Source organism: Lissotriton vulgaris, chromosome 9 (genome assembly GCF_964263255.1).
Source record: "Lissotriton vulgaris chromosome 9, aLisVul1.2, whole genome shotgun sequence".
Lineage (NCBI taxonomy): Eukaryota > Metazoa > Chordata > Amphibia > Caudata > Salamandridae > Lissotriton > Lissotriton vulgaris.
The window spans coordinates 1,208,445,496-1,208,470,878 of NC_141697.1; positions in this window are offsets into that span (position 1 = coordinate 1,208,445,496).

Consider the following 25,383-nt stretch of genomic DNA (forward strand, 5'->3'; position numbering starts at 1 on the left):
TGCAGAAAGGTGCTGCACAAAATCAATCACCCTGCAATGCTGGCCCACTTGCACCATGGCGCAAGGGGGCCTGCGTTTGAGTGTGGCAGCCCATTCTGCGCCAGCGCAGAGGAAAAGGATAGGAATGTGGCAGTATCTCATCGAAACGGCGCCTTCCTGCCGTTTTCTTTTGTCGCAGGGCAGCGTAGCAAGATTCCTTGCAGCACTGCCCTGCGCCAAAACCTCGTAAATAAGACCCCAAGTATTTGAGTGGAGCAGGTCCTACATGGTCTCACACCCATCAGTAATTAAGGCCTCACTTTGAAACCGGTCCCAACTGGGACCTACGTTCAAGTCCTTAATTTTACGGACGAAAACACTGATCGATTTCTCAATAATTACTCTATAAACCATGAGGTAATCCATGTCAGTGAAGCAATCCCTGTTTACATTTTATATGTCTTACTTTATCTTGCATTCCCTAATGGTATTTTTTTCTTCCAGATCTTGTGCTTCTGTAGCTTGTTTTCATCCAACAGTTTAACTCTTGTGTAGTGCTTACCGTAAACTGAGTTCGGGTTGTGGGTAGGTGTATATGACAGGGCACCTTGAGAGCTCTGGAGCCTAGGCAGAAGGCACTGCAAGTTTCTCACAGTGCCTGTCAGTGAGTTACTAAAGGCACATCCAATCTGGTACATGTGTTGATGGCACAGAGCAGTGATCACATATGTGCCAATTGTGATTACAGTCAATATTCAAAATATTGACAGTGCTAATAGAAAAGAACAAGCACTGGCAAAGCCGATAGGTCTCACCTATGCAAAATCTGTTGGCTTTGGGAATGCGTTTTATTCATTATGTACACCAGTGTAGCTACTGTTCAGCATGGCTAAAAGTTAGTGGAGTGGAGTGTGGTAGATTGGCGTAGAGTGGAATGGGGGTTGAAGTGGGGTACAATAGAGTGAGATAGATTAGGCTAGGTTGGAGAAGGGAGGAATGGGGTAGATTTGAGTAGGGTAGATTGGAGTGGGATATATTGTAGTGGGTGAGCTGGGTAGATTAGTGTTGTACATTGGAGTGGGGTAGATTAAAGTGGAGTGGGGTAGAGTGGAGTGGGGTAGACTGGGGTAGAGTGCAGTGGGGTAGATTTGAGTGGGGTAGATAGTAGTAGGGTAAACTGGAGTAGATTGGGGTAGAGTGGAACGGGGTATATTGGGTAGACTGAAGTAGGGTGGAGTAGATTGGAGAAGATGGAGTGGCATGGATTGGGGTAGATTGGATTGGAGTGGGTCAGACTGGAGTACGGGTCGGGTGGATTGGAGTGGAGTAAAGTGGGGTAGTTTGACTGGATTATAGTAGGGTAGAATGAAATGGAGTGGGCTAGATTGGGGTAGTTTGGAGTGAGGTAGATTGGGATAGAGTGGAGAGGGTTACCTTGAAGTGGTGTGTGGTAGATATTGATTGGGTGGCGTAGATTGGAGTAAGGTGGAGTTATGTTATAATGATTTCTAAAATGCACGACTGCCCCAGAATTGGCTTCCTGGGGCTAATCACTGGAGAGACAAAGCAGTGGTAGGGAAGTAGGACAAACTGGGTGTCGTGCAGAGGTCGGTTATCACTAACCTTACAGCCGGATACAGCGGGAACGATGAGATGCTAATTAATCCCTTCCCCTATGCGGAGATACCCATGAGTATATATAGATATAACACAGCATGGATACCACTACCACTGGGGAAAGGGAAAAAAGGGACAAAAGAAACAATAAAGTTGCAGCTGCTAGGCTCAGCTGCTAGGCTCGGATGTGGTGAACCTCACTCTCCTACAATCCACCCTGTATGTCCTGTAAAGGAAACACAATACACACATGAGATCACCCTTCCCTCAGTGAGAGAACCACCCTAAACCCTTATGTGTCTTGTACTTACTTATTATGCAACTGTACATCTCCCAACATAAAATAGCACAAAGGACAAAAATAAAGAAAAATAGAAAACAAACAGTCTTGATTCACATAAGAATGAGGCACTTATCTGGCTGTAGATAATCCTCGAATTATGCTTAGTACACCATTCTTCTGGCAACTCTACATCTCCAGGAATCGCTGAGGTATGCATCTATAAGTTACCCATATATATCGCTCTCCTGAGCGTGTTGGGTTAACACAATTAAGCAAAAAACATGAAGCACTTCCTAGCGCGTATGCCCCTTCACTAGGGGGGTTTTCGAGGTAATAGAACCAGCTGATCGGCACTTCCGCGTTCTTGTTAACGGAAGGCAGAAACACGAAATGAAAACAAAGATGCAAAAAATAGAAGCGCTTCCTTAGCGCGTATGCACCTTCACTGAGTACGTATTCCTAGAACAATTCCCAAGCGATAATGTCAGTGAATATGGAAAAGATGCAAATCAGGAATTTGAAAGCTCAGATGAAATGCAGTTGTTTCCTAATCAGTTTCACTTTGTTCTCGCATACAGCTTGATTCTTTCAACCCGGACGTAGCAGCCGCCTCAGGCTATGAAAACAGTTACCGCCCATGGCGTATGAGACGCCAGGCAGAAATGGATGACGATCTTCCACCGTTCTTCTCCAGCATGAAAGACAGCCGTCCTCATGTAGATACGGCGGAGAAATCTAAGACAGACTCAGAGAGGCAACAAAGTAACGGGGGCAGGGGCTTCCTCGCATTCACTTCTCCCAAAGGAATATCTCGAGTGACAAGTCCCAAGCACTTCAAGGGCGGGGCTTAAACAAACAAGTCAGGTGCCCTGACCAGCTCTCCCTTAGGATTATGGGAGATTTAGTTTCATGCCTACTCATTCATACTGTGTCGTGTGTTCCTATTCTGTATGCCTATCTTCACCTAGCCATGACAGTACCCCCTCTCATTGTCCGTCATCTCAACGGACCACCGGGTTTGGTGGGATAACGTGTATGGAAACGCCTCAAAAGACCAGGGCAGTGTAAATTGGTCGCAGGTTCCCATGAACGGTCCTCTGGGCCTTAACCCTTCCGATCAACAAGATATTGCACTAGATCCCTAACGTATTTGGAATCCAGGATACCCTGTACCTCATACGCCTCATCCCCATCAATATCTACAGTTTGTGGTCTGACTGGTAACCGGGTACCCAGTAGACAGGGTTTCAGGAGAGATACATGGAACACTGGGTAGATTTGCCAAGCAGAAGGCAGTATAAGTTACATGGCAACAGGATTTACAACCTTCTCTATGGGATATGGACCGACGAATTTAGGCTGCAACATATTGTTTCCTCTGAACTTTAGGTGTTTAGTGTTCAGCTACACCCTAACTCCTACTTTATAAGAGGGTTCAGGTGTTCTTCTTATCTGCCTGTAGCTTGTCCTGTGTTTGTGCCTCTTCTAGGTGCATCTTGGCAGTGTCTAAGACTAGCTTGAGGTGTGCATGGTGTTCTATAATAGAAGGGAGATGGGAGGACACAGGATTTTCAAAGGAGAGCATGTTGGGATGAAAACCATGGAGACAGTAGAAGGGGGAACATCCCAATGAAGTATGATCAGCGTTGTTGTATGCGAACTCTGCAGTCCATAAGAGCTTGCTCCATTCGTCTTCCTGTAACAACGTGAAGCATATAAGATATTGCTCCAACGTCTGGTTTAGTCTTTTGGTTTTACCATCCGTTTGCGTATGGTAGCTTGTGGACAGACGAGCGTCAATCTTTATGATTACACATAGTGCTTTCCAGAATCTGGAGGTTAACTGGGTCCCTCTGTCTGTAATGATGACTGAAGGGATTCCATGTAGCCTGATTATGTGTTACAAGAAGACAGCAGCCAATTCTGCTGAAGTGGGCAGTTTGTGAAGAGCGACGAAATGGCCCATTTTGGTCAGATGATCCACAACCACCATGATAGTGTCACAATCAGAGCTAGGAGGCATTTCTACTATGAAGTCCATAGACACTGTGTGCCACGGAGCCGGTGGTGTGGGTATTAGACTGAGTAAACCACTGGGTCTGATATGTATTTTGCCTTGTCCTTTCGGTACGACTCCCACCAGAAGTATCGAGTCAGGGATTGTAGCGTTTTCTGGATTTCCATGTAAATGTTGTAAATGTAAATGTTTTTGTACTTGTATAGCGCACAGCTACCCGCAGTGGGTTTCCCGGCGCTTGTACGAATACCGCAAGGGAACCCTTTTTGGCTTTCCCTGTGAAGTGTCCACTCCTGGGCACCCCCATGGTGCAGACCAGGCATCCCTCGCGTTGTGGGGGCCGTTGTGGAGACTAAGCAAGCTATTGCCCAGAGTTGCAGCGTGGGACCCATGATCAGAATAGGCACTGAGGCGAGAATATCCGGTCAGGGGAATTAATGAGCCCGAGACCCACCGGGGCAGGAATCGAACCCTGGTCCCTGGCCAGAGCTCTGCATCGAGGTCTGCCTGCTCTAACCATTGAGCCACACTTGACCACCTAATGTTGTATTGTGGATCCAGTGTAGGACTTGTTGCTGGAGCGGTCCTTCAGAGACGTATAGTCTGTCATCATGAAACATCAACTCCTCTTTCACGGATTGATGTAGGGCTTCCTCCTTCACCCATGCATTCTTATCGAGGCCTGTGGTTTGTCTCTTTACTTCATTCAAGAAGTCATGGGTGGCTATTAACGCTACCGTTTCTGTAGGAAATTAAACCTTCTGTAGAATGATGGGAGGCTCTTCAACCGTATTGATGTCTTCTGTAGAGGTAGGCAAAGGTCTGAAGAGCGCATCAGCCTTTCCGTTTTGCGGTCCTGGCCTGTACTTGATTACGAAGTCGAAACCCGCAAAATACAACCCTCGTACTTATCGAGGAGTTAGAGCTCGGGGACTCTTTAAAAACAACAGGTTCCGGTGATCTATATATATTTCTACTGTGTGTCTGGCCCCCTGTAGATGGTGTCTCCATTCCTCACATGCACGTTTGATGGCCAAAAGTTCTTTATCAGTAATGCTGTAATTTACCTCACAAGTGGATAACTTTTTTGTGAAGAAGGCAACAGGATGTAATTGGCCAGTGTCAGGGTGCTGCTAGGAAAGAATTCCTCCTAAGGTGTAGTATGAGGCATCTGTCTCAAGAATGAATGGTTGACATGCATCAGGATGTCTCAGGACAGGAGCACTAGTAAAACAAAGCTTTAGTGTTTGGAAGGCTTCCTCGGCTGATGCCGTCCACTTAAAGGTAGCTCCCTTCCGGAGAAGGTGTGTCAAAGGTTGAATGATGCTGGAGAAGCTTTTTATGAATCTTTTATAAAAGTTTGCAAACCCCAAGAAGCTCTGTAGGGCCTTCACACGGGAAGGGGATTCCTATTCCATGATACAGCCAGGTTCTGAAACTGGGATGGTGCAGTGAGCTAAAAAACGGTGTTGGATCTAGCCCTGATCTCTTGACTGGGTGAGAGTATTCTGTTTAATTCAGAGACTCTGTCCCTCACCACCCCTTGTTGTAAATATTTTTGTCCACCCTAAGCGTGGAAGGGTATACTCAGATATGAGTCCCTTGCTCATTGCACCATCAGGATTCAAGCAAGCCGGGCCGAAGACGGCTGAAATGCCAGAAACCGGTCCCCGGTAGCTTGTTTCCTTCCCAGTGTAAGAATTGGCTTTTGTAGTTTGGTTTGCCCTGTTCCCATCATGCACTGGGACAGGAACAGACTAATTTGCATACAGCCAGGTTCTGAAACTGGGATGGTGCAGTGAGCTAAAAAACGGTGTTGGATCTAGCCCTGATCTCTTGACTGGGTGAGAGTATTCTGTTTAATTCAGAGACTCTGTCCCTCACCACCCCTTGTTGTAAATATTCCATGATAGCCTGGGTCTTCTTTCTATCCATGCACAATACATTGGGGCCAATGACATACCCCAAGAACTCCACTTCTTGAGAGTGAAAAAGGCCTTTCTCAAGTTTCGCGTACAGGGAATACTGCTGTAGCTGTTCCAGCACTGCTGACATGTGAGGGATGTGTGTTCTTCCAGGGAAGTTGAGTACACAAGAATATTGTCTATATAAACGATACATGACACGTCCAGCAATCCTCTCAGAACTTCATCCATAAAGTATTGGAATGCGGCGGGGGCATAACTTAGCCCAAAAGGCATCACCTGATATTCGTAGAGTCCGAATTTGGTTCTGAAGGCTGTCTTCCATTCATCCCTCGCCGCACTCTCACCAGATGATACGCCCCACGGAGGTCTAGCTCCTTTCAATTGATCTAATAGAACCGGTATTAAGGGCAGGGGGTATCTGTTCTTCTTGGTGACGCGATTGATTCCCCTATAATCAATACATGCCCTTAGGCCTCCTTCACGTTTCGGTGCCCTGACCAGCTCTCCCTTAGGATTATGGGAGATGTAGTTTCATACCTACTCATTCCTACTGTGTCGTGTGTTCCTATTCTGTGTGCCTATCTTTGACTAGCCATGACACTGGGGTAGAGTGGGGTCAATTTTAGTAGATTTGAGTGGAGTAGATAAGGGTGGAGTAGATTGGAGTTGGGTGGAGTGGGGTGGTGAGGGGTGGTGAGCATTAGGTTGGAGTGGAGTGGGGTAGATTTGAGTGGACTATGGAAGGTTGGAGTGGGGTAGATTGGAGTAAAGTGGAGTTGGGTAGATTTTGGTAGAGTGGAATGGAGTGGGTTAGAGTGGAGTGGGGTAGAACAGAGTGGAATGGGTAGACTGGAGTGGGGTAGATTGTGGTGGAGTGGGGTAGATTGGAGTGGAGTGGTGTAGATTAGAGTGGAAAGCAGTTGGATAGATTGCAGTAGATTTTGAAGTGGGGCAGATTGGAATAGAGTGGGGTAAATTGGACTGGTGTAGATTGAAGTGGAGTGGAGTAGAGTAGAGTGAGGTAGACTGGAAAGAAGTCGGGTAGATTGGAGTGGGTTGACCTGAGGTACATTGTAGTGTGATGGTTGGGGTAGATTGGATGGGGTAGATTGGAGTAGATTGGAGCAGAGTGGGATAGATATGAGCAGAGTGCTGTAGAGTGGGGTAGATTAGAGTGGGGTGGGTTTGATTGAGTTAGATTTAGCGTTGTGTGTTAAATTAGAGTGAAGTGGGGTAGATTGGGGTAGCGTGGAGTGGGGTAGATTGGAGTAGGGTAAATTGTAGTGAAGTGGGGTGGAATGGATCATAGTGGAGTTGATTGAGATAGACTGGAGTGGAGTAGTTTGCAGTGGCATAACAAAACTTGAAGGCCCCCCCCCCTGCAAAGTACATGAAGGGGGCCCCCAAAGCTCTGGACCTAGTCCGAAGCTCTCCGCCCTGGGGCCTGCCAGTGCCAGAGGGGGCCCCCAGAGCTCGGGCCACGTGCACGGGGGCTTCTGCATGGGCTTTTGTTACACCACTGGTAGATTGGGTTAGAGTGAGGCAGATTGAAGTGGGGTAGATTGGAGTGGATTGGAATGGGGTACATTTTAGTGGGGTGGATTGGGGTAGATTGGAGTGGGGTAGACTGGGGTAGATTGGAGCAGAGTGGGATTGAGATGAGTGGAGTGCAGTAGATTGGGGTAGAGTGTGGTAGAATAGAGTGGGGTGGGTTCAGGGCCGGACTGGCCGTAGCGGGCACCGGGCAATTCCCCAGTGCGCCGCACAGTTGGGGGTCGGTTTGGGGACCCTGGGGGCCGTTTTTGTTACAGGGCCGTTTTTGCAGCATAGCTGCAAAATCGTCCCTGTAACAAAATCTTCCGAAAACCGGCCCTGGCAAAGAGCTCGACGGCACCTCCAACACCCCCGAGTGGGGAAGGGGGGGCCAGCTGAGGACTTTGCCAGGGCCGGTTGTGGTTCCCAGTCCGGCCCTGGGTGGGTTGATTCTGTCCCTCTTCATTATGGAGACTGCATACCCTGAAGAGGATAGAGCAGTGATAGTCTCCATCGATAGTGGAAAGGTATTTTATATCATATGATGGGACAAGTTGGAGTTGGGACCGAGCTTCAGCCAGTGTACCAGTCTTCTCTACACTGTACCCATAGCGCTGGTCCACACAGGCAGGGTAATATCTCACTCCTACGTGGTGGAAAGGGGAACTAGGCACGGTTGCCTCCTCGCCCCGCTATTGTTTGCCATTGATGTTTAGCCACTAGGTGGTAGAGCATGAACAGGGAAATTCTACTGGGTTTGGGACGGCGAGAGATCTCCGACAAAATTGCACTATATGTGGATGATATGTTGCCGTTCCTCAGCAACATGGAGGAGGATTTGCTGGGAGCAATCTCTTTGTGGGAACAATTTGGCAATACCTCAGGCCTCTGCATTAATTTGCAAAACTCACACGTGCTCCCCCTGAAATACCATGTGCCAAGCCCACAAGACGTGCACGGACTATCATGGGAGGGAGCCTGTGTCAAATACCTAGGGGTTAAAATATACCATTTGGCATAACTCACGTAGGGGACATTTACAGAGATGTCACATTGCTGTCATTTGAAGAGAAAAGCTCTCGGAGACCTTCGAACTACCTTGGGGACAATTTTTGCTACAGCGAGTGGCAGTGGTGTCCCGACAGAACCACTGGAGAACCGGAGTGGCAGAACCCCCCCACCCATCAAAGTAGCCGGGTCCTTTGCACAACAACTGGCAAAATCTGAGCAATCACTATCCTATACTAAGTGCTAAGGATGGATATCAATATGCCTCTGAGGGAACTACTCCGAAAGTCGGAGGAAGACGTAGCTCTCCCAATCACAGACACAGATTGGGCTACAATACTAACTAACACTTACACAGTCCCTCGCAATGCCAGATTCATATTAATCAATATTCATGTTTTATATAGGGCATACCTTACCCCAGGGAAAAGTAAGCGGACATTTGTAGCACTGGCTGTAGCATGCACTAGATGTGGGGAACAGGGGGCAGATATGCTCCACATGGTCTATGCATGTCCTGCCCTGCGAGACTTCTGGGATGGAGTAGTGGCCTGTGTCAGTTTGGTTACTGAAAAAAATGATCCGATGCCCTCCACTAGCATGTCTATTAGGGGGTTTCCCATGACTAGCTAAACATAAAGTGACTACTTAGTTTGTGGACTTAGCCCAAATACTTGCAAAGTAAGAGATAACAATAGAATGGAGGCCCACCAGGAGAATAAATGTAGGGAGCTCCTCCTAATGGCCTGGATATAAAACTGTGGTTTTATTTCAGGAGGTGAGAAAGGGTCACAGCGCAATAGATAAAGCTAGGGCTTGGTATGTCTTAGGAAAAAAGTCTTAAAGAGGCTGACGCTGATTCCACTGATGGTTCTCTACTTTTTGGCCATAACCCAGGGGACGCCTGAACTTTGTCGGATATGAATGGAGGATGCCTTGGGATGTATGGTCCTTGGAGAGGGCGAGTGGAGGGATGTACGGTCCTTTGAGAGGACGAGTGGTGGGATGTACGGTCCTTTGAGAGGACGAATGGTCCCCCTTTATTGTGCCAAGATGAGAACAAGATTTAAAGGCATGTATACAGAAAGTGAGTTTGTGGAAGAATACAGTAAACAAGGTTTGGCAGCAGGAGGGACAAACTCAAGCTGGACAGCCTAAAGCAAATAAAGCCAACAAATAGAAAGCCAGAAAATGGGAGTTACAAACCACAAAGCCAGAAACTACACAATAGTTAAAGGGCCAGATTTCGCCTACTCCTATTAGGTCAAAGGTTTGAGCAGGGGTTCCTGTCCTGAGCCGTCTCATGCTCCCAAAGGCTTACAAAGTCAGACGTGCATCCTTTTGGTCGAGCTCTAGTCACATCCTGAATCAGACCATAACCAGACTGGTACTCTGCACATGGGAGGGTGAGACCAAGCAGCTGTGGCAGCACAAGGCTGAATCTACCCACCTGTGTTACCCTTCTCTCTACACCCCCATGCAGTTTCAGGAGGAGGAGGCAGCCTTTCGCCTTCTAGAAATTACTCCCAGACAACTGTCACTTTCATTATTAGTAGTGAATATCGGGGCATATTAGCAGGAAACTGCCGATAAAACGGCGATAATGGGCTTGCTAATATGCGTTACAGAATTCCTATAGAATCCCAGGCAGGGCTTTAAGTGGGCCGGGTCTCAAGGGGTCTGAGCACCGGCAGTTTTTTTCAGGGGACCTTGAAACGGGTCTCTATTGGGCTCTGTTTTGAGCCCTGGCACAGGTGCTCCGTTTTTTTCCGGACTGCAGTGACAGCAGTTTGCTGTTAGTGCAGTCCAGAAAAAAAGTGCCAGGGCGCACACAGCCTGATAGAGACCCGTTTCAAGACGGCAGGCACATCGGTGTGTACGTGCTCACATTGCTCACTTCTCACTAGGGGAGAAGTTACGTCATGACGTCATGCCAGGTGAGCGGTGTAGTGGAAGGGAAATCCTTTAAAGAGTCATTTTCTTTCTGGATTTCCCTTCCATTTCTGAAACGCTAGAGCAGCAGCATTGCGGTAGGGTCACCAGGGCTTCAATTGGAAGCTTTTTCAATGTTATATGTAACCAGCCATAGTTGCAGCTTATTTATCTTATGCAACTAATAACCATTGACAAAGCCAATAGTCCTTAATTGTTGTAGGTGTAATGTGACTTGTTGTTTCACATATTTGGATGCAATGACAGGAACAGCAAAATACAAGTCGGGCGGCACACTATGCTAAACACAGATTTTTAGCGTGTGTTAAAGCCACGCCCCTAATTACATTGACCACGCCCCTTTGAGAGACCCCCCCAGTTTTTTCATCCCACTTAAAGCCCTGATCCCAGGTTAGATGTGCAGGACATCTAACCTGGGATTCTATAGGAATTCTATAACGCATATTAGCAAGTCCATTATCGCTGTTTTATCGGCAGTTTCCTGCCGATAAAACTGCGATAATTTAAATGAGGTTCCTTGCTAATATGCTCCATCATTTTAGGGGGAAAAGTGACGGTGTGGTGAAAGGAGGCTTACCCTGCTTCCAATGTTGTGGTTGGTACAGCAGCACAGCACAGCTTTGGTAGTTCTCATTTTGTTAATCTTAGCTCAGCTCTTGTCTGACCTGTGAGCCTTGCAAGCCTTGTACAGTATTTATACAGGCCTGCAGTGGTGGCTGCCAGCTATGGAGATGGAGGGGGCAGGCCAATTGGGGAAAAAATATATAAACTAAATTCATGCCAACACGCATTACATTATAGTTATAGAGGTACAATGTTTACCTTAAAATGGTAATGTAATAGATGTTGGTGATTTAGGGCATAATAAATATAAAATGCATTAAAAAAATGTAATTAAACACACTTACCTTGCTGCACATCCTTGCTACGCCCCAGTGTTCTTCTCTCCTCGGGCCAGCCAACTCACCTAAACAATCCTGGCGCTGCTCTCCCGCTGCAAATCAGAATGACAGCTGCGCCAGGATTGTATGGAGCAGGCTCTCTCAGCGCTACAAAGGGCACTGGAGCCCTTTGCTCGGTCTCAACCCAGCTGTCCAAGACATCTAGGTTGAGAGGTTTAAAGTGCGCATGTCTGGCTGGCCGTCACAAGACAGCTGACCAAAGAGACATGCATACTTTAAAGTGCCCAGCCCATCACTCATCTCTGCTGCTGCCGGTCAGCAGCGGCCCGCCCCTGTCCTGAGACTCAGCTCCGGACGGGGTTTGCAGAGTCAATGAAAAATGAAATGGTAATAATGTCTATCACCATTTCATTTTTCATCCGCCTTAACGGACGAGCCGATCCTGCATGCCTCTACAAATTAATGCTCTTTCCTTCCCATTCTCTGCTCCCCACCCCCTTAACTCTGCTCTCAACTCTAGCAAGAGGCATTTTATCCAAACCATAGTAGTTAAACAGGTTCCATGTCCTCCTCTAGATGACTCGTAATTCAACCTCTCTAAATTGTGGCCCAGCTTGCAAAATTCGTTGTTAGAGTCTGCTGGATATTGCAGGTCACGTCTTGTCCTGGTCGAGCAGAGCATTTGCCTTGTTCGTCAAAGAACTCTGACTTTCAGACCCTATAGGAACTTTTTCAGCCAAAATCAAACCTCTTCTCACTACTTAACTCTAGTTGCAATGTGCCAGGGTAGCTTTGCTGATTCCTGGTCACCTCACCCCATCCTGCTTATCCAGCTTACACTGCTGGACACTTCTGCTCACGTCTGTGCTTTGGCAGAGGAGCCTTTTGCGTGCTTGGCTACTGTATTGTGAGCTGATGTAGGAAGTATTTTGGTGTTGTAAGTGAGAGACCAGAGAGAGGCTCTTGTCTTGGAGCACGGCATCTAGCAGTTTGATGTGGGGGGGGGGCATAAAAGACAGGCAGTGCTTTAACTGCAAATTTAGAAGTGCAGGTACTCACTATCCACAGTACCTGTTTGCTCCTGAGAAGTGCCAGTTCTCTCCCTTCCAAATTAAAGTAGTGCAGATACTCAGTACCAGACAATACCTGCCCATTTTAAGCACTGGAGATAGGTGTGACATTTTTATTGTAAATTGAGCTAGCCTGAAACCAGGAGTCCTCACAATAACACCTAGTCATCTGCTAGTCAACATCACCTCATCACTGACCTTGTCTACACCAAAACTAAATGAATTGTTCTGTGGTAAAATAATAGACGTCTGACAGACAGATAACTGCAGCATGTTCTGAATTGGAGCATGCAAAGAATTCCAACCCCCTCTTTACAGAATCAAGGAGGTGAAATAAAATCAACTGTTTTACTTCAAGAAAAGGCAACCAACCAAATACTGACAGCAGAGATCATTCTTTTTATTGGTGTGTCTGTGGACATTGTATTTACAGCGATCTGCGGGGCTGCTTCATATTCATTCGCAACCACAACAAAGCAACCTGATCATTTAAACAAGGAAAGACAGGCGCCTCTGCAGTGGCGGGAAATGCTTCTATTTTAATTAAAATTTCCAGGCGCGTGCTTATCAGTGCGGGCGAGTTACATGAAATGCTAACCAGATGGATTATCTGGGCCTATCCGATCTTCTCTGATGGCTTTCAGCTGGGCGCGAGCCATGGTGTACACCATTCTGGAACAGCACCACCTGTCCAACCCTAAATAGCAGTGCTTGTTCATAAAAGACATAAGTGCAGGGCCACAAGCGTTTTTCTTAGCGGCCTGCTGCTGACAATGCCGTGTGCTAGGTGGCTGCCGAATACCAAGGCCACGTGGTCTTAATTCCACCTCGTGCCTCTTTCTTCCACCACCCACACTTCCTGTCTCTTTTTCATCCAGGCTTTCTTGCTTTGAGACTGTTTTTGTATCGGTCTCTTACTCATTTGTTTGCCCTTCTTTTCTCTAGCTCTGGGGCATGCTAATGTTACAAAGTTTTCTTTGGTAAATGAAGTGCCGGTGGTCCTACACCGTGGCCTTGGAGGAGAACTGCAGTCTTGGAGATGTTTGAGCTGAGGCTTCCTCTTTCTGCCCACAGAGGTTTGGCTATGTCTGGGAGCTGGCTGGGGTTGCCACAGAGGTTTGGCTATGTCAGTGAACTGGTAGGTGTTGGTACAGCAGACTTCCACTAAGATTCATAAGAGGGGAGTTCACTGAGAGATGTTGCTCCAGGCTGAGGCCAACTAGGCGGTTGTCAGGCAATCTAGGCGGACGTCAGTCCCAAATGATTGTTTAACTTCAGAGGAATGGCTCCCCGCGATGAGCAGGTTGACCCACTGTGGTCAGTTTAGTTGATGGAGGTTTCCTTAAACAAACACGCTTTTGGGTTCTCGTCAATGCTACGCAGCTGGTGATGGCTTTCTTTGTCCGTTCTTTGTGCTTCTTGCTTCAATACCTTGAACCTTGATAGATGTACCCACACGTTTGCTTTGTCTGTGGGTGTCCGATTGGACACCGATATGGATCACAAGAAGTGGTTCAAGGTTCATTTGAAAATGATATTTATTTTCTTCAATACATTTTTCTCATGTTGCGTTGGTTTGATATTAACAGCATATCAGAAGACAACGTATATTCGTTTGAAGTTATCATATGAACATTTAGCTCCAATGCATTTCGGGCTTAAGAGCCCTTGATCACGGAGAGCTGCAGAGGAAGAGCAAAAACGGGTGTCAGGGAGCGGGTAGACTAGGGGAGGATGGGGACGTTTACTCGTGCTAATGGTGTGTGGGCTGGGTAGTTCACAAACATCAATAAACGTGCGCGAAGCTAAAGTGAGGTTCTGGGATAGGTGCAAGAAGTATTACCGCGTGTGCCACTTTAAACGAGCGTTATGAAAAGAACATACGAGCGCTTTTAAACACGCACTATTGGGCTGAATAATTACGGGAAAACAGGACTTACTTCATAGTGGCTGGTAGCGCAAGGCTCCGCTATCCGCCGGTATTCCGCTCGTTGTCAACGGTGCTCGCGTGAAAGGCTACAGTGTATGTAGGCATACAAGTGACGACGGACTAACGTTAGAGGTTGACTCATGCGGATGGGGGTGGTTACTAAAGAAAATACGGCGGCCATTACAGAGAGGAGGATTAATGGAAAGTTATGTGTGAGGGGAAAGCAATAGTGCGTGTTTAAAAGCGCTCGTATGTTCTTTTCATAACGCTCGTTTAAAGTGGCACACGCGGTAATACTTCTTGCACCTATCCCAGAACCTCACTTTAGCTTCGCGCACGTTTATTGATGTTTGTGAACTACCCAGCCCACACACCATTAGCACGAGTAAACGTCCCCATCCTCCCCTAGTCTACCCGCTCCCTGACACCCGTTTTTGCTCTTCCTCTGCAGCTCTCCGTGATCAAGGGCTCTTAAGCCCGAAATGCATTGGAGCTAAATGTTCATATGATAACTTCAAACGAATATACGTTGTCTTCTGATATGCTGTTAATATCAAACCAACGCAACATGAGAAAAATGTATTGAAGAAAATAAATATCATTTTCAAATGAACCTTGAACCACTTCTTGTGATCCATATCGGTGTGCCTCTTTGGGGATGTATTAGCGGTCCTCCGCATACACTACTTCACTGATATTCGTAGGTGTTTTGACGGATAACACCACCTATTGAGAGCACCCAGAACTTTTTGACATTTTACCTGAACGTACCTACCTTCACAGTTGTGCACCCCCCATCTCTTGTGGGTGTCCGATTGGAGTCATCTAGATTTGGAGGACCTAACAGGCCAAAAATAGGTGTAGGGGCGTGGACTATTTCTGAAAATAATGCAAATGAGGCAGAAGTAAGGACCTACGTTTCACATGAGTGTTGAGGTACGCTGTGCATACAACATACGTGTGAGGGATGCAGAAACACCCACTGTGATCACCATGTACTCAGAGCAATGACTTCTAAGCGCTTCCATATATGGCATTGACCCCCTCTTCTCCAGGTGACCGGCGATGCCTTCAGATCAGAGATGGGACTGATTTAGGGCTGTGCTGTGCTTATGTTTCATTAAGCAAACACTAACCTTCAATCTATTTTAACTACATTATTATAAAAGAATAAACCTACATAAGGTCAAATTGTTTGAACATTATTGTACAAACTGCACCAGAACCAGTACCTTAATTCACACAAATGATGTCACACCCGTGAATTATGTTCTATAGTTTACAGGAAATGCATCTTTCTTGTGAATTCGAGATTTGATTCAGAAGTCTGATTTCCTTCTCACAGGTTTCAATGACTTTAGAAAAACACGATGCAAAAATGTCTTTCCATTTCATTCTGATATTTCCTTTAAAAAAACTCTTATTTTCCCTTTACAAGATTTTTTGGCCTGGTTTTTAGTCAAAGATTATTTATTTCGCTGCTCCACCTGAGCCTGTGTGCATTGGTCGAGGTTTGCTTTACAGACGGCACGCGAGGCCTTACGTCACGCAGACGCACGGCACTTTACACGACGACGCCACATCTTGATACCCGCGCGCCTCTGTCACGAGGCGCGCGCACTTCTTTCAGGCTCATTCTTTACAAGTGTCTGTCGAGCCCCGGCGCAGGCCCTCCTGGAGACAATGCTGCTCTGGGGGGCTCCTGACGGCACCCTCTCCTGTGCCAGACATAATCCCATGTTTGACGCCACGTGCCCGCATACAGGGGCCCTTATCGCGCGCCACAGGCTCCCTGCCCATTGTCCCAGGGAGGGGGGCCGCCTAATCCGGCTGTAATTAGCAGCCTCGTGAGTTCAGTCGAGGCCGGGGAGGCATTCTGTCCTAATCCCGCCCCTTCCGGCCCCTTTACACCCCTTCAGCTCTGTTCTATCAGTGTTATCGATTGGCAGTGGCAACGTTCTATCCCTTTCAGAGCCTGATTACTATTGGAAACTGCGAAGGCCTCCAGCAGGCAGCACTCTTCACTGTACTACATAGGGAGGTGAACCCTGCATTGTGCCTGTTATGTTTGAGGGCTTAAATTATGCCGGTGGTAGCAGGTGTTAGGGACAAGGGCCACTGACAAGTTGAGGATCTCTTTGGCCATAACCAGTGCCTTAAATGGAAATAAAGAAGTGCAGTTTCTCCCTCCTTAAAGTACCTGTACTCCCTTATTAAATATATTACACAAGTGCTGAGAAGTGCAGGTACATGGTACAAGACAGTACCCGATTTTGGAAAAGGTGATGGACAGAGTTTCTGAATGATGCAGAATACTCCTACCCAGTCAAGAGATCAGGGCTAGATCCATCACCGTTTTTTAGCTCACTGCACCATCCCAGCTTCAGAACCTGGCTATATGCAAATTAGTCTGTTCCTGTCCCAGTGCATGATGGGAACAGGGCAAACCAAACTACCAAGCCAATTCTTATACTGGGAAGGAGACAAGCTACCGGGGACCGGTTTCTGGCATTTCAGCCTCGTCGGCCCGGCTTGCTTGAATCCTGATGGTGCAATGAGCTAGGGACTCACGTCTGAGTATACCCTCCCACACATAGTGTGGATAAAATCAATTTTGGAAAAGGTGATGGACAGAGTTTCTGAATGATGCAGAATACTCCTACCCAGTCAAGAGATCAGGGCTAGATCCATCACCGTTTTTTAGCTCACTGCACCATCCCAGCTTCAGAACCTGGCTATATGCAAATTAGTCTGTTCCTGTCCCAGTGCATGATGGGAACAGGGCAAACCAAACTACCAAGCCAATTCTTATACTGGGAAGGAGACAAGCTACCGGGGACCGGTTTCTGGCATTTCAGCCTCGTCGGCCCGGCTTGCTTGAATCCTGATGGTGCAAGACAGTACCCGGCCATTTCAAGTTCTGGCCCCAAAAAGAAGGGAAAAGATACCCACCTCCCACAAGATAATTACCTGGTGCCATTGCACCCACTGCACCACTGAGAAGTACACCCTTGGCATTCAGAGGCGCAACTAGAGTCAAATTTCAGGGGGGGTGGGTGGGGTGGCTAAGAAAAAATTTCGGGGGGGGGGGGGCCTGATTCTTCAAGCAAGAGGCAGAGTGGAGCTGCAGGGGCCCTAAGCATGAGGGGTGGGACATCAAAGCCTCATTAACAAACTAAAGGTCTTTAAGGGACCTGTGAAGTACTTGGGTGCTGCTGTGTGTAAGCCCGGGAAGCTGTCCTATCCCGGGCTGACACACACACAACGGGGGTGGGGGGCGGGGCTGAAACCCTTTGAGCCCAATGCTACACCTGCCTTGCTAATAGGCGATAGCAACGTTAGCAACTGCTTTCAGTCGCTAACTGGTTGGGTACGCCCACTTCGCATGTCATTAGCGATAAACATCGCTGACATGCAAACCGGGCCCCAAACCGCACGCTATTGCCTAAAAGCTGTCGCTAAGATCAGTTAGCGACAGCTTGCTAATAGGGCAATAGAATTATCGCTGCTTAGCGGGCGAAAACGGCCGCTAAAGCGGCGATAATTGACTATCGCCCTGCTTGATAATATGCCCCATAGATCCTGAGAAAAACTTTGGGCCCCTGCATTTATTTATATATTTTGCACTGCCTATGCACTGTTGTTATGGCCCATGAGACAATAGACTGTTTCCTGAAATGTCCTGCAAGGAGTCTGTGGCTCAGCAGAGCATGACAGGCAACCTGCAAGGTGCATATCTGCCAGTCCTTCACATGCACAGATCAACAACACAGTGCTTAATTTGTAAAAAAAACATAAGTACCAGGGCTCTTGTCAGGAGGCCACAGTGGCTTACACCACACATTGCCCCTGCCATGTTGCCAATGATGGTAACAACACAAGTACTAACCATCACACCCCTACAAGTGTGACGATTCAGGCTATTCCAGGCCTCCAAAGCTATAAGAATGGCTTGGGCGGCAGGTCATAGTTGTTTCTCATGTATATTGAATTAATAATTGATAGTTGTTGTGGTCATCCCTAAATTAGCCAGACAGCACCACCTTGTGGAAGACTATCACAAGCACCGGTGTTAACAATTAAGTGCCGATGCCGAGCACCGGAAACCACTCGGTCAAATTAAGCACCGAACAACACCACACTGTACCTTGTTGACTACAGTTACTGACCATTCAAGATGTTGGCATACAATCCTTCTCAATGTCATACCATGAGGTTTTCCACTGTAGATCACCCCTTGCCTAGCTCTTAGACCTGTTCGGTTGCACCTTTACCACTGTGGGTTTTCAGTGCATCAGGTTTACTACGCTTCTTCAGTGTCACCAGGTTCCTCTCACAGTAGTGCATGCACACGGATTTCCAGCATAGCGGGAAATTGTAGGGATGGGCAAAAATGATACTAAACATGGATGGCTCTTTAAAACAGGGCTGGAGCAGACATCAAACCAGAGCACAAAAGATGCTTGTTCAAGATAATGTCCACTTTCTCCACACAATCCCAAATAAATAATGTCCTACACATCCTATGATTGAATTAGCAGCTAGGAGTGCCCCAGAGCTTGAGACCCCACAGTCAGCTCTTGGAGGCCATCAGGGTGGTAATTGCTTCCTTAGAGTAGCTCTGTTCGACCACTAACATCACTCTTGCTACCTCTAGCACAGTGACTCCAGTGGTGGAGCTACAAACTGAAGGTTAGCTGAGACCCCTCTTTACTTTCAGTTGTTCCCACTCCTTGTCACTATACTTTCCTCTCAACAGAAAACAGGAAGTCACTGAGTGGGTAAGGATAGATGCAGGAGTGGGAAACTCCCATATCGTGTCTATCTGTAGACAACCCACATTCGCTGCGGAGTGGGTTAAAGTGCCTGGCTGTAATAGCTTTTCCAGTATCTTCCCTTCCACGTCACCAAGAGGTTGCAGAGCGAGGAAAAGTGGAAATCCGTTAAATGAGCCTCCGCGCTGTGACCCATGCATGCACGATCGGACTGGCCAACTGAGCAACTGGGCAAATCTCCAGAAGGCTTGAGCCCCACGATGCTGGTTTTGACTCTTGGAGGCCAGGTTTGGCCTACAGGAGTGGTGGTGCACATTACGCGATCCCGGCGGCAGCTTTAAAGAGTTGGTCTGGTTCTAGCACGCATTAGCACGTCTGCATTTAGGGGCTGAATTTATCATTTTTGCCAGGGCTGCTTCAAGTTCCCAGTCCAGCCATGTGTGCATGGACGGCTTTACTAGCAGATTTCCTTTCCCTATTTGAGGTCTCCTTTCCCTGGAGCAGTGGCGTCCCCAATGTATCACCTTCTCCTCTGTGGTGGCACCCTTAAACCAGGGTTTCAGCTTTCCTAGTGTATCCTACAAAGGAGCTGGGGTTACGGGGCCAAGGGTGATGTTGGGATGAGAAGCAACACGATCCGTGCCGACCTGTATTGCAATCACAAGCACCTAGACTGGAGCAGTCAGGACAGCAGTGCAACTTGAAGGTCGAGTGCAACGTGCGCAGGACCCTGAGGTTGCACTACTGTCCTCTGGCTGTACATGGGAAGGAACCATTTAAAGGTAAATCGTTGGCCAAGCAGTTGGTTCCCTCGCACTCTCAGTGTGGCTGAGCTGGCCCTGTCAGGGCCAACTCTACATCTGTTAACCTCCACTAAGCAAAAAGAGCGATACCAAAGATTGAGTCTGGGCATTTCATTCTCTACCGCGGTATTTGAAGCTGAGCGTAGGTACATGGAGGTAGTGCCTTGAATTTCGAGTCTGTGCCTAGGCACTTGAGGCTGCGCATTTTATCGATGCCTGGGCATAAGACGGTTGTGCCTGAGAATTTGAGACTGTGCCGTTGCATATGAAGATATGGTTGAGAATATGAATATTATACCTGTGCATGGCTATTCAAGGCTCCAATTGGTCTGATTGAGTTGTAAGAGATCTATAATGGTGATGATTCATCAGAAGTATGATGGCAGTACCTTGTTTTGGGCGTGACTTTGCTGCTGGCATATCATTGCCTACACTCGTCATTTGGTGGCTGTACACCTGATATGACTAGTTAATATAAAGATGGTTACTAAACTCAACTTGCAGCTACTTCAGTAGCATCTTTAGTTCAGTTTTAAGACATGCACTTATTGGAATTTGTTTTTATTTTAGCAATTCCACTTCTGGTGATCTTAGCAGAGTAAAAGATTATATAATATCACTTGTAGGTAGTATTATAAAGTGCAAACCTAGCCGAAAGGCTATAGACTGCTGTTCATTGTCAAAGCGAAAGATGCAGTCAGCATATGATAGGAAAGGTAGCTCATTTGTGGTCTGTTACTGCATCATGATTTAGTATTCATACAAGCATTTACAATGCAAGGGTCTCGCCTTTGGAAAAGTCAGAGCTATTGGCATTGTAAATGGCAACATTTTTATTTATGTGTTGGTTTTGAAAACAGATAAATAAATGGCATTGTCATTTACAATGCCAATAGCTTAATCTCTCGCAAATGCCAGAGCTATTGCATTTGCACCCACACACACACACACACACACACAGAGCCACACACACACAGAGCCACAGAGCCACACACACACTGAGCCACACACACACAGCCACAGAGCCACACACACACAGAGCCACACACACAGAGCCACACACACACACACACAGCCACACACACAGAGCCACACACACACAGAGCCACACACACACAGAGCCACACACACACACACAGAACCACACACACACAGAGCCACACACACACAGAGCCACACACACACACACACACACACACAGAGCCACACAGACCCCCCCACACACACACACAGAGCCACACACACAGAGCCACACACACACAGAGCAACACACACACAGAACCACACACACAGAGCCATACACAAAGAGACACACACAGAGCCACACACACACACACACAGAGCCACACACACACAGCCACACTGGCATTGCATTCCCTCACACCCTCTCCACTGTCGGGGCACTTTCAACATTGTCGGAGCATTCCACAGATGACACTGCTCCCTCCACTCTAGTTCCTTATGACTTATGGCTAGGACACTGTTGGGGGCAATAGTAGTCTTTGCAGAAAACTGTTTCTGCACTCCCCGACATCTTGGACTGCACAAACCTAGATGGAGAGAAAGCGTTAACTGTGCACTACTGCGCCAACATTGACGGCACAAAGGCGAGACTTCCTGGGATTAGAAACTCTAATACATGTACAAAAAATTTAGTTCGTAAATACCGTTCATACAAGGTTTGCTTCAATGTCTTTCTTCTCCAATGAATAAGGCGCCTCACGATGATTAAACGTTGATATTCTCAAGTATTGATAAGGAGCAGTTTTATTTCGCCCCACTTTAGCGTTTATAGTTTTTTACTTCACGCTAACATTTTACATCACAGCAAGCCCTCTGTAATGTATGTCACTCTAGTCTTTCTTTAGTTTCGACAGCCAAAGCGGACACCACGGGGTGGAGGAAGGAAGGGGGCGGTGAACAGATGATGTGATGGCCTCCGCCCTCGTCACCGACAGAGCCTCACGGCTGTATAGCTGCTCCACAAGGTGCTGCGAGCGCTGGCTCGGTGTAACCCGACACCGGGTGGGACGGGCAGGCCAATAAAGACAAGTAGGCAGCAATGTAAGAGAACTGGGAATTCAGGTCGGGGCGAGTGCACAGCCTGCCCGGCAAGGGCTTGGGCTCCCCAGACCTCTGAAAGGCTGACAGTGCGAGCAGCGAGTACCGGGTGGGCCTGCCAGCGCTGGGTGATCGTCTGCCGGGTGCAACGCCATCACGGTGCAGGTAAGATCCTTCGGGGTATTGAAGGCCTGCGTGCACGCCGACGTCCTGGGCTCTCGCGAGGGGTCAGCAGAGGGATTGGGCAGGTGTTATCACCTGCGGTGGGTGGTGGTTTGTGTGATGGGAGCTTGTTTTTGTGGCTCCACCGTTCGGCTGTGCAACTTTCAGCTCATATGGTGGTTAGCGAGACGGGCAGCAGGAGTCTGTAAGCCCCGTCCTTTTCGGATTGGGGGCGTGTTTAGCCTCCCCCCTCTTCTCCATTGGCTGGAATGTAAACAACATGAGTGTTTTTGGCTGTTGTTTTTACACTCCAGCCAATGGAGAAGAAAGAGAAAGAAAGTTAAAAAACACGCCCCTCAATCCGAAAAAGACGGGGCTTAGATCGTCACTGGGACCTCTTCTCCAATGGCTGGCCGCCGTTTAGGAGGCCAGCCAATGGAGAAGAGGGGCGGGGTTTACCCTCGCTACTCTAAGACATTAAGTCTCGCTGGCGAGACTGCGCATGTGCACAGCCTACTCCAGTCTCGACCTAAAAAAGTAGAGTCTTAAGCTCTTTCCTAAATTGGAGCAGGGTTAGGGCAGTTGTTATGGAGGTGGGGATATTGTTCCACATCCTATGTGCATTGATGGAGATGGTCTGTTGCCCTGGTTTTTCATTTTTGACCTTCTGTGTATCCAAATTTGATGATGTCTTGGATATGTGGTGCAGAGAGGCACCGGAGATGGTGAGCTACTCAGCCAAGTAGGCAGGTGAAGCCACTCATGTTGGCTTTGAAGATGATGCAGCTGGTTTTGAAGATGGTGTGGCCCAACACCAGGGGCCACTGGAGGTCCATGAGTGTGTGGGTGAAGGCATATTTCATTAGGCCCTTGATGAGGTGCACTGCAGCATGCAGGATACCCTCAGGGGGGGAGTGTGGAGTATGGGGGGTCATGGGTCAGGGCATTGCAACCATCCTGATGCTAGAGCATGAAGGCTTGAACAGCAGTTCGGAAGTCGCTTTCTGGGATGAATGGTTTCACTTTCTTTAGAAGAGAGAACTGGTCCAGGCATTTTGGTGTTGTTGGCAGTGTGTCCTTGAGTTTGATATTGTTGTCCAGGGTGCATCCGAGTGTCTTGTGATGTCATCTACCTCACATATCATTCTTCAAAAGATTCCTATACAAAGGGCGCCTTAGATGTTGATAGTTATGGACAAGGAGCCCCATGTAGAGCTCAGTCTTCAGTTCCTTCTGCAACTGAACAGGAGATGGGCCTTCAAGAACTTGGAGACATTGCTGTTATAGCTTCTTTGAGGAACGTGCAGTAGTGTTAGTTAGTTGCATATGAGATGTCCCTTGAAGAATTATATTATCAGTCGGGCAATGTAGTGGTTCAGCTGCTCCGAGTCTGGGTGTTTCTATTTCCCTGACCTCCTCCTATATGGCCGGGATGCCTGTCACCCCCTCCCAACACAATCCCCAAGGATGGGAGACGGACGCAGTTCTGAACTTTTGGAAGGCGGGAGGGAGTTACCCTCCCGGCCGTATTTATTAAAATATGAAACAAAATGAAAACATTAAATAAAAGTTTCATATCATGTACAATTTTCATTTATTACATTTCGATGAAGACATGTTCATTGGCTAACCTTAACAAATCTCTAATACAAAGGTTTTCCTAGCCGAGTCTAACATCCTGCAAATGCATACTTTCTAAATCAAAATTGTACATCCTAGCATTACGGGCCAACGGCAAGGTCGCAACCGGTGTCAGATCCCTACTACCAAAACTCTCGCCCTCACGGTGTGAGTGGCGCATGCGCAGAGGACTGTACCCTCTGTACCAACTCCAATTTCCCTTGTCTTGTTGGGGGCCCCCCATTTAAACTCGACGCCATCTTAAAGGTCGTCCGAGGACCCGTGTGAGGTGTCTGTATGAAGGCAGCGTGGACTCCCCCCCCCACCCCACACTGTCTATCACATCCGCCGTCGCGGATATCCGGGCCCCGGGAAATTCATAGGAGGGGCATATAGCCGCCTCCTCCCCTGGAAGGGGTCTATGGCAGTCTTCCCCTAGGCGACCCATACTTAGTGGGTGCCGCCTCCCCGTGGGAGGGGCCAATGGCCGCCTCCACCCGGGCGCTCCCATCCATAGTGGGTGGCGCCCCCCTCTAGGGACCTTGAAATTACTGCTCACCGATCATGACCTTACCGCCCGACCAAAAATAAATACGACATTGATTACCTACTAGGGAAAAAACATCATCCTGTCTACTTGCATCCTTTTCTATGCTACAAGAAACAGTACCTACAGACAGAAATCATATCATTAAACTAGACCTTCATACATCGCAACACCGAGGGAAGAAGATGTTTATCGGAGAAAAAAGACTTTATTGCAGAACTATCATTGCCATAAGGGGCTGGTGGGTGGGTCAAAATTGCTCCTTGTTCCGTCGAGGGCTCACGTGCAACGATGGGTGCAGCTTCCAAGCACAGGAACAAGAGGATGCTTCTTTGGATTCCCGCTCTCTTTATTCCTCGTCGGGAGGGCGTGAACCCTCCGCTGGTACGCCTACTGGGCGTGGCCATCGGTGTAGGTGTCTAGGACAACCCCTCTTGGGCGGGAAAAGACGCGCCCCGGCTACGCCGCTTTGGGCATACCAGCCGTGCCACGCCCCCCGCCCAAAATGGTTTCCCGGGGGGATCCGGGCCCCCAACCATACGTTCGGGGGGACCGAGTGGTCGCCCCTTTCCATATGGCCGGGATGCCTGTCACCCCCTCCCAACACAATCCCCAAGGATGGGAGACGGACGCAGTTCTGAACTTTTGGAAGGCGGGAGGGAGTTACCCTCCCGGCCGTATTTATTAAAATATGAAACAAAATTAAAACATTAAATAAAAGTTTCATATCATGTACAATTTTCATTTATTACATTTCGATGAAGACATGTTCATTGGCTAATCTTAACAAATCTCTAATACAAAGGTTTTCCTAGCCGAGTCTAACATCCTGCAAATGCATACTTTCTAAATTAAAATTGTACATCCTAGCATTACGGGCCAACGGCAAGGTCGCAACCGGTGTCAGATCCCTACTACCAAAACTCTCGCCCTCACGGTGTGAGTGGCGCATGCGCAGAGGACTGTACCCTCTGTGCCAACTCCAATTTCCCTTGTCTTGTTGGGGGCCCCCCATTTAAACTCGACGCCATCTTAAAGGTCGTCCGAGGACCCGTGTGAGGTGTCTGTATGAAGGCAGCGTGGACTCCCCCCCCCCACCCCACACTGTCTATCACATCCGCCGTCGCGGATATCCGGGCCCCGGGAAATTCGTAGGAGGGGCATATAGCCGCCTCCTCCCCTGGAAGGGGTCTAT